This window comes from Sorex fumeus, unplaced genomic scaffold (assembly GCF_029834395.1).
Source record: "Sorex fumeus unplaced genomic scaffold, SorFum_2.1 ptg000041l, whole genome shotgun sequence".
Taxonomy (NCBI): domain Eukaryota; kingdom Metazoa; phylum Chordata; class Mammalia; order Eulipotyphla; family Soricidae; genus Sorex; species Sorex fumeus.
In genome coordinates, this window is record NW_026606098.1 from 15,244,342 (window position 1) to 15,253,949 (window position 9,608).

Here is a 9,608-nt window from a genome sequence, read left to right on the forward strand (position 1 = left end):
GTATTTCTTGCCTTTGTCTGATTTTGCTTGAGCTCGAGCGGGCCCAGTAACGTCTCTACTGGAGACTTTGTTGTTACTGTGTTTGGCATATCGCATACGTCCCGGGGAGCTTGCCAGGCTCTGCCATGCGGGCGAGATACTCTCGGTAGCTTGCCGGGCTCTCCGAGAGGGGCAGAGGAATCGAACTCGTGTCGGCCATGTTGGCTGTGTGCAAGGCAAACACCCTACTCGCTGTGCTTTGTTTTGTCCTTTTTTCCATGATCCATTACATAGCCTTCTTGAGTCGAGAAGTCTATTTTGTGCTAAGATTGTAATAAACCAACAAGTCAGGGACAAGATTCTTGCCGAGAGAATGACTGTTCATCGTGAGCATATTAAGCACTCTAAGAGATGAGTCAGCTGTCTGAAACAGGGGCAGGAAAATGGTGCGAAAAACAAGGAAGCCAGAAAGAAAGAGACTCTGGCTCAGCTGACGTGCCAGCCTGCTCCACCCAGAGAAACAAAGAGCCAAGATTTCCCATCACTAAAGCTCCTCAAATACACAACCAATCTGGAAAGTGGTTTCCACCAATGCAGTTCTAAGGAGCAGGCTGAAGAGGATGTTTCGAGGCTCTATGCTCCCATGTCATTAGAAATGTTGCCTCTTTTAGGTTGCCCACATTTGGACAGATCAGCTCCTGAGAAGTGAAAATTATCTGTGAGATACTCACTTAGGGGCAGCTAGGATCAGGCTGAAGAAATCTGACACTTGTCTCTAAAGCATGAATTGGAAACTCTTTAAGACGGATGGGGGCCGAAGAGCTAGTCCAGGGCAAGATGCTTTCCTTGTGTGTGGAGGGTTCCTACTTGGATATGGTCCTCTGAGGATCTCCAGGAGTGACCCCTGAACACTGCAAACCAACCTAAAGAACGGGGGTTGGGATAAGGAAGAAAGCTTCACAGCCACAGAAAGGCAGGGCAAAGAATTCTAAAACTAGTGCCACCCCTTTTCAAAGGTAGCAACTGCCTTTGTATATGCTTCCTTCTGTCTCTTGTCTAGAGCAGCCCAACGTAGAACACATCCCAAGAGCTGCTGTGTGTGTGTGTGTGTGTGTGTGTGTGTGTCTGTTGCCCTGACGGGAGGCGAGCTGCGGGCCCGCTGCTTCGATCCCTGTGCCTGGACGCCCATGGGCTAGAGCACCTGGGCCGCTCGGAGGCGGCGCTGGACCGCGAGCCTCTAGCCTGGACGCGTTGTGCCCGCGGCAGGAGACCCTGGCGGGACCATGGGGGCATCTGGGCTTGCCTGAGGCCCTTAGGAGAGGAGGACACTGAGCATGGGCCGCGGGGGGAGGGGGCGACTCGCGCCCGGCAAGCACATGCAGCCGTGCGAGGGGTTTAAATCCACAGAGTTCTGCTGCTTCGCGACCCCGCCTTTCCCACCCTCACGCCCCGCCCCGCTGCGCCAAGCCACGCTGCCCTCTCAGGGTCGCTCAGTCCCCGCTGTCCTCGCCACCACCCGACGCAGCCGCTGCTCCCGACCCTATCTTCTCTGGTCTTGCTCCCAGCCCTCTCGGCTCCTCTGTACATCCACCTGGGCGACCAGGCTCTGCTCGGGGGAGGAGAGGAGGGAGGGGGATCTTGGGGTCCCCCCGGCGCTCTGCGCCCCATGGCACGGGTTCCCGCGGTGGTGGCCCAGTCAGTCGGCCAGCGACAGGGGCCGCACAGGACGGTAGGCGACCACCGGGTCCCCTCGCCTATGCTGCAGAATCCTGGGGGAGGCGGCGGGAGGGGGGGTCGAAGGTCCAGGGGTGCGGGGGCTGCAGGCAGGTCCTGTTGGGGATGGGGCGGGGCTGTCGAGGTGGGCGTGTGTGGCCTGTCACAGCAGGCAGCCAGCAGCTTGTGGCCAGGCCACTTCAGGCGCCGTCCACCAGCAGATCCTGTTGCCGGAACAAGTGCTCGGGTTTGTGGGCGGGCCCAGGGATGTGGCTCGTTGTGCCCTGCCCGGTCCTCACCTGCAAGACTTAGTCACTGTTGCTCCCCGTCCTTTTCTTTTATTCTTTTTTAAAAAAAAAATTATTAAAAACCCTTTTGAGCTGCATGTTGTAGCAATGCCCTCCTGGTTTCTGCGGAAACAAATTGAAATCAGTGAGGAGCGGTGGGCGGGGGGGAGGGGGCATTGTTTCTTCCCCGGGACCTTAGCCGACTGCCTTTTTCTTTAAGTCTGTCCCTGGGTTGCCACGTGGACCTTGCAATGGTGAGAGGTCAGTAGCAGGGGGGTGCGAGTGCAGGCGAGCACGAGTACGTGCTTGTCACTGTGTCATGTCACCATATCACTCTCCTCCCACCTGGGGATAGTGCGTCACATGATGCATCACCATTGTCTGCAGTTTCTGTAGTGCCCAAGGATCAGCAGGAGGCTCCGTAGAGACCCCTGGAAAAGAAGTCATAGCCGTGAACACCAGAGAGGAGCACAACCCAAAGCCGTCACCGGAAGTCCCCGCACTGAAGCTGGAAAGGCCCTGACCACCCCGAGGTACGTCTCAGAGTTGCCAGATGCTCCTTCCTCTCCAGGGGACATAAAAGTGGGTTGTGATCTAAGCTGCCCATCACTTTCAGGGAAGGAAAAGCAAGCAGCTGACCTGCTGTCCTTTTTCTTTAACTGAAAATTTTATACTATTTGAACAGACATATCTAGCCGAATTGATGAAAACTAAGTGTGGGAGCCGGCAAACAGAACACAGGGAAAGAGGGAAAGAGGGCACTGGCCTTGCGCACAGCTATCCTGGTTTGATTTCCTGCATCCATAGGGCCCCCACAGCCCACCAAGAGATTCCCGAATGCAGAATGTGAAGGAAGCCCAGACTCTTACTACTGTTGGATGGGGTCCCAGAACAAAACAAGAACACGCTCAAGAAATGTGAGTTGGGTACTTAGTAGAAATAAGAACCTCTACCATCACAACTTTCTGGAATTTAATCAGAGTAAAAGCTTTTTTTTTTGATGGCAACAGAGATAGCACAGATCATTTGGTGGCTGCCTGGCACACACTTCAACCAAGTTTCAATCCCCATCAGACCAAAGGGTCCCCACATCTTCATGGGGGATCAATGAGCAGAGACACAAGTAACCCATTAGCATTACCAGGAGTGGCCAACAACAAAAAATAAAGCAATAAATTTAGAGGCTGGAGCTATAGTAGCATAGCTAATAAGCCTCACACATGGCTGACCTGGGTCAGTCCCCAGCACCAACTGGGTATTTGAAGCAGCAACCACAGGCTATGACCCAGAAGCCAAAGGATAAAAAGAAGAACTTGTATATTAGTCAAAGCCCACCAGGCAACTTTGTCGGGTCAGGGTTTGGTTTGGGGGACAGCAGGGAAAGAACTTTTGGCAGTGCTAGGGGACTCTGCTTTCCCGGGATTGGACTGTGGCAGGCTGCTTCCAATGGCCAGGGCCTGCACTCCTGGCCTATCTCTGACCCTAGAAATTCAAATTCTAGATAAATCCTGTGTACCTTGTGATAACAATACAGACTGACTATTGGGGAGGAGGTCTTTGTCTTATCTTAGAAGGGTACCCTGGGAAGGAAGGGCTTTCCTATGTTCATTGTGCTACCTCACCTGGGTGAAACTGCTACCAGGAACGCTTGCAGGGTGGGCAGGAGACTTAGGCTGCAAGATGGAGGGAGGAGAGACCACCATAGGGGACAGAAGGAGACAAGATTGAGCGGCAGGGTGAGACTGGAATGGGGAGTATAGTGAGGCTGAAACAGTTGTGCGTGCAGAATGGAATAAGTGGCAAATGGTCTCCAACCAGCCTGGCAAGCCTGTTCCCTCCTTCATGCGTCTACTCAACCACACTCATTTATTTTATAACATAAATATCTCACTCGCATATACATGTCTCTTCCCTGGCCTCAGAGCTCCACCTTCCAGCCAGATCATGACCGGTTTCTCCCCCAGAAAGTCCTAAACCCCACAGACACATCTTCATGAGCCTGCATCTAGCACTCACTCCTGTTGTGCAGTAATTTATCTTAAAACAGTGCAAAAAGTTTGCTGTATAGGAAAATTAACCCAATATCCAGGACGTTTACTATACACCAGAATGTGAGCTGTGTCTCAAAGTTGTAGCAGCTGGAGTGATTCTACTTTTTAAAGATGAATATGATACCTTGTGGCCAAGGTGGTGATATAGGAGAAAAGGTGCTTGCCTTGCACTTGGCTGACCCAGGTTCTATACCTCAGCACCCCAGATGGGCTCCTGACCTTGGCAGAAATGATCCCTGAGTTAATAGCCAAGAGTTAGACATGAACCCTTTAGGTTGTGGACCTCAAATACTGCAACAACAAAAGGTAACTAACAAAGAAAACAAAACCAAAAATAAATTCATCTGCAAAGACAAATTCTACAGAGAAACACTTAAAGGATTGAACACTGGGTGCTAAAATCACATTTTTGGGACTTATTTTATGCTATAGAAGTTTTACACTCCATGTTTTATCCCGAATACTTATTCTTTTTCTCTGCTCTCACATCCGGTGTGTGTATGTGTGTGTCTCTGTGTGTGTGTGTGTGTTTCCTTCTGCGTATGGTGTATGGGCTTAGTTTTTGGGCAACAGCCAACAGTGCTCAGGGATTATTACAAGCTCTGGGATAAGAGATAAGTCTTGGTGGGGTCCGGGGACCATACGAGGTACCAGACATACATAGAACCTGGGTTGGCTGCTTGCAAGGCAACTCCCAGAATTGCTGTACTCTGGCCCTTTCTAAATAAATTATTTCTAGCACACCAGGAATGAGCCCTAGGCAAAGCTCCTACTCATCCCCAAGCCCTCTCAAACATCAAATATCTTCCTTCAAATATCTTAATTTATAGTACATCTCAAAACAACAGCATGGCTAGCATGGAAAAGGGAAAAATGAAATGAGGGGGGTACTTTGCTCCTTGTATTTAAGAAGCACACATTCCTACATATTCTTTTTTTTTCTTTTTGGATCATAACTGGCAATGCACTCAAAATTACTCCTGCAGTTGCTCAGGGGACTATATCGGATGCCAGGGATCAAACCTGGGTTGGCCACGTGCATGAAAAATGCCTTCCTTATTATAGTATCACTACAGACCCAGAAGGAGATATTCTTTACTGGGAAAAAGAAAAAAGGAAAGAAAGTTAGAGCAAGAGACAGTAAAGTGGGTAGGAAGCTGCTTGCATACTGTTAACCCGGGTAAATTCCTGGCATCCCATAGGGTCCACTAAGTCGGCCCACAGAAATTCCTGAGCACAGTGCCAGGAGGAAGCTTTGAGCATTTTCAATGTAGTACAGAAATTTAAAAACATGATAATTAAAAAAAAAGTGAGTTTCATTTTGAAACCCCACCCACCTGCCGGATAGCCGCCCTCATCATGGCAACCAATGAAAGCACAGGAGATAACTAAGTCTCATGCTTTAGGGTTGGGGTCCTGCCAATCAGAGTTTTGAGGTTCTACCCTTGTGAGGACCAAGCCAAAGGCTCCAGGTCAGGGAGCAGCACATCCTGTGTTGGGAGGGTAGGAATTCCAAGCCACCTATCCTTGGTAGGACCCACAAACCCAGGGTCTTGCGTGCTTAAAAAAAATAAAAACACAACCTTTACCTGCAATTATCACCCCAACAGCCTGGGACACCTGATCAGGGAGAGAGGAGAGATGCGGGAGGCTTCGTAAGTTGATGTGAGAGAGCAGAAATTCCTGATGTACAAAACCACCAACACTGGAATCAGACAGACTGTAAAGTTGTAGGGTGCTCGCCTCGCTGACACCAGAGAATCCTCTGCATCCCGATGGCCCCCAGAGCACCCAGAAACAATGCCTGAGTCCATAGCTAAGCACTCGGGCTATCACAGGGCATAACAGCCCCCATGCCCCACAACAAAAATAGCCCCCAAAGGAAACTAACATTAGCAAACCCCAGTCACATAAGGATCCACTGCTAGGGATGGCCCCGTCCCACCAGGGCAGCCAATGTGAAAGTAGGACAGGAACAGGGTCTCTTGCCATTGGGGGAGCGGCCGCTCTGCCCCTCAAAGTGAATCTGGAGACTTGAAGGCAGCGAGAGAGGGGCCAAGGTCCCAACAGGGGTCAATAGGGAGGGGAGGGTCGGCCAAGCCGCCGCACTTGGAAGGTCCCGTACCCCCATGGCCCGAAGCCCGCAGCACCCTGCACTAAGCCCCACGAAAACCCGATGCTGCCCCATTGCAGATCTGGGGGCAATCGGGACCACAGGAGCCTCTCAGGATTACACACTCACACCCTTGACACCTGGACCCCAGTACAGGCCCCACTACACGCCACAAAGCTCCGCCACACCTCAGGAACCATCTGGATATGAGGGAATACGTGAAAAACAAGCACAAAAGCGCCCCCCACGCAGCTCAGTGTGGAGATTGGTAGGTGCCAGGTGATCACGGGATTCTGTCCCCAGCCTCCCACAAAATTGGCTTCAAAGTCCCGCCGCTTCTCAGGGGCCCTACTCTGTCCTTTACCCACACCACATTTCCAGAAACAGAAGCACCAGGAAGAGCCCACTGTGATGTCACTTCCGGTTCAGAACGCAGCATTAAAGGGCCAGAGCCCAGATGTGCAGAAAAGCACTATGCCACCCAGACAAATAGGTGGCTCAAGGGGGATGGCCTCGCATAAAGGGGTGGAGAGGCAGCTGCTGGAGTGGCTTGTCATACATTGGGGGCTAGCGGGGAGTAAGGAGAAGTCCCCTGGTCTTGTACTGAGCAGACAATGAACCAATGCTCTCACACACAGTCCGTCAGGAAAAAAGCAAAGGGGGTTCACTCCAAGTAAAACAGGCAGATACGAGCAGGTGGGGCACTGGACAGTGAGTTTCTCCAGGAAGTCATCAATCAAGATGGGCTGAAAGCAGTGACTCGAAGCCAGCACTGGAGATGCAGAGAGGAACTGGCCTAGCACCAGCCCAGACAGCTGGAGAGATACTGGTACAGGAGCAAAGGCTTGTAAGAACATCAGAGAGCACTTTCAGTCACCGCTCTAGCCCTGATAACACATGAGTAGTGGACTCTCGCCTAGAAGAAAAACCCAGGGGGCAGTTTAAGAAAAATTAAAACACAGAGAGATAGTACAGTGCACTGGCACCTGCCATGAACTTGTGTCGACCTGAGTTCCATCCCTGGCATCCCAAATGGGACCCAGCACCACCAGGAGAGACCGTTAAGAATTACCAGTTGTGCCCACAAACAAAAATATATAAATAAATAAATGAAACGCAGCATGTGGAGACCAACCCTAGAATGGAGATATACATGAAGCTAACAGGCAGTAAACTAGACTGGCCATTGTGTGGCCTTGCTTGGCATTTTGGAGAGATCTCAATGATGTTGAGCATTCTGGTCAATATAAATTGTTGGAATTTTACTGCTTCCAAGCAAAAGTTTGATCTTTCTTTTTATAGCCCTTACTACTGCTGAATTGAGGTCAGTGGATCCCAGGTATGTGACTGCCCTTTATTACTAGTAATCACAGTTAAGTCGAATTGCCTATTGAGATGGGTGCAGATGTTGGTGAATCTCTCATGTGCCCACCATTTATTTCAGGGTCCTCTGTACATTTCAAAGAACCAGCAAATATCTTTCTATGCCCAGTAAAGTCTGTATAACGTCTATATCCAACCTATTAAGGAAACTTGCCTAGGATGGTCTGCTAACTTGATACTTCCTGAAATTTTTTTAATGGTTTTACAAAACTAATGGAAATCTGAATATCGAGTGTGCAGACATGCTGGAGCAGGTAAGGTACTTCCTTGCACACAGCTGACATGACACCAACCCCAGGACCCCATAAGTTTCCCTGAGTCCCCCCAATCATGGACTACTGACCTTAGAGGCAGAATAAAGGCCTGAGCAGAGCTCAGTGAGTCTCCCAAGAACACAACAGGAGGGGCTAAAGAATGAATGCTTGCCAGTTTTTCTAATTTCAAAGGACTTGCTGAGGCATCATGGTTAAACTATCATTAGCCCAAGCAAACCAAACCAGGGCCTGTGAACCATGCCAGAGTTGGAGCAAAGAATCAAACAGTCTTGAAACTTGAAAGCCTGAAGTGCGAGAGGTTTTCGTACCTGTATATTTAGTTCTTATTTGATCATCTGCTTCCTGGCTTCTATCACCAAGACCCATTATTTACAGATTAACAGACACATCAAGTCCAATTTCTGGAACAGTGATATAGCTGCACCTGAATGATAACAAGGAAGTATTTTTCCCTTATGTGCTGACATCATGGGAATGGTATCCCGCACTATCAGGATAATTTCCCTCTTATCTCCACATTGGGAACCCCCACATCCTTATACAAACAAACCATGTAATACTGAATGGGTTTGCTATTAGGGCATCACTCATCCAGTATGAAATTAACGTTGTCTCCTAGGGCTTTCCTTGTTCCTTAAACCAATAAGGCTTCTCTCCAGTGTGAATTCTCAGATGCAAAGCAAAGCCTGAGTACAGATTGAAGGCCTTCCCTCATGCCTGACGCTGATGAGGTTTCTCTCCACTCTGAATTTTCATTCGCTTTACCGGATAAAACTGCATGGGTGGTCATGCGAGAGCGCCAGCTATCCTGAGGGAAACTTCGGAGGGAACCACCTACTGGATGGTTCGATTAGTCTTTCGCCCCAATACCCAGGTCGGACGACCGATTTGCACGTCAGGACCGCTCCGGACCTCCACCAGAGTTTCCTCTGGCTTAGCCCTGCCCAGGCATAGTTCACCATCTGGGCTGGAGCGATAGCACAGCGGGTAGGGCGTTCGCCTTACAAGCGGCCAACATGGCTGACCCGAGTTCGATTCCTCCGCCCCTCTCGGAGAGCCCGGCAAGCTACCAAGAGGCGGCTGTTCAGGCACGTCCACTCTTAAACATGGGGCTTATGGCCGTGTCAGGGAAAGTTCTGAGTCAGGTATACAGGTGGGCAATACTAAGGCCCCGTTGCCACCTTGCTCTAAGTAGTGAGAACGGGCCAATCAGGACCATACAGGGGCTCAGGGCAAAGAGCCTCAGATGAAACCACGTTATATGTATAGCTCGGGCGGATGGGACCAGAGATCACTCTAAGGCAGTTTGATCAGGTAAAATAGGAGGATGCTATTCTAGAAGGTTCCTGGGAGCGCGAGTCTTGCATACGAACACCCCAGAGTCAGTCCCAGCACCACTGTTCCAGTGAGAATTGCAGAGAGGAGAACTTGTGCACAGACTCAGAAGGACCCAAAAAGTGATGCTGGGTGAGGCCAAAAATACTAAACACACAAGCCCTGGACGTCACAGCCCATGATCACTACGGAGGAGAACAGGTCACTCAACGTCCAGTGAGTGATTCAAAGCTGTGCAAGGGGATGTGTGCCACAGGAGTCTGAACTTAAGGTTCAGGGCTGCCCTAAATCCCTCTCAAAACAGGTAGGTGTCTCAATGTGGAAGACCTCTGCTGGCCCCAGAGATCCTTGGCTCTGGCTCCCTGGGAGTGGCACATGCCCAGAACTGTGCACACAGCAGCGAGAGAACATGAGACTGTGTGACTGAGCAGGCGAGTCTCTCCAGAACGGGAAGGATGAAAAAGGGGAAATG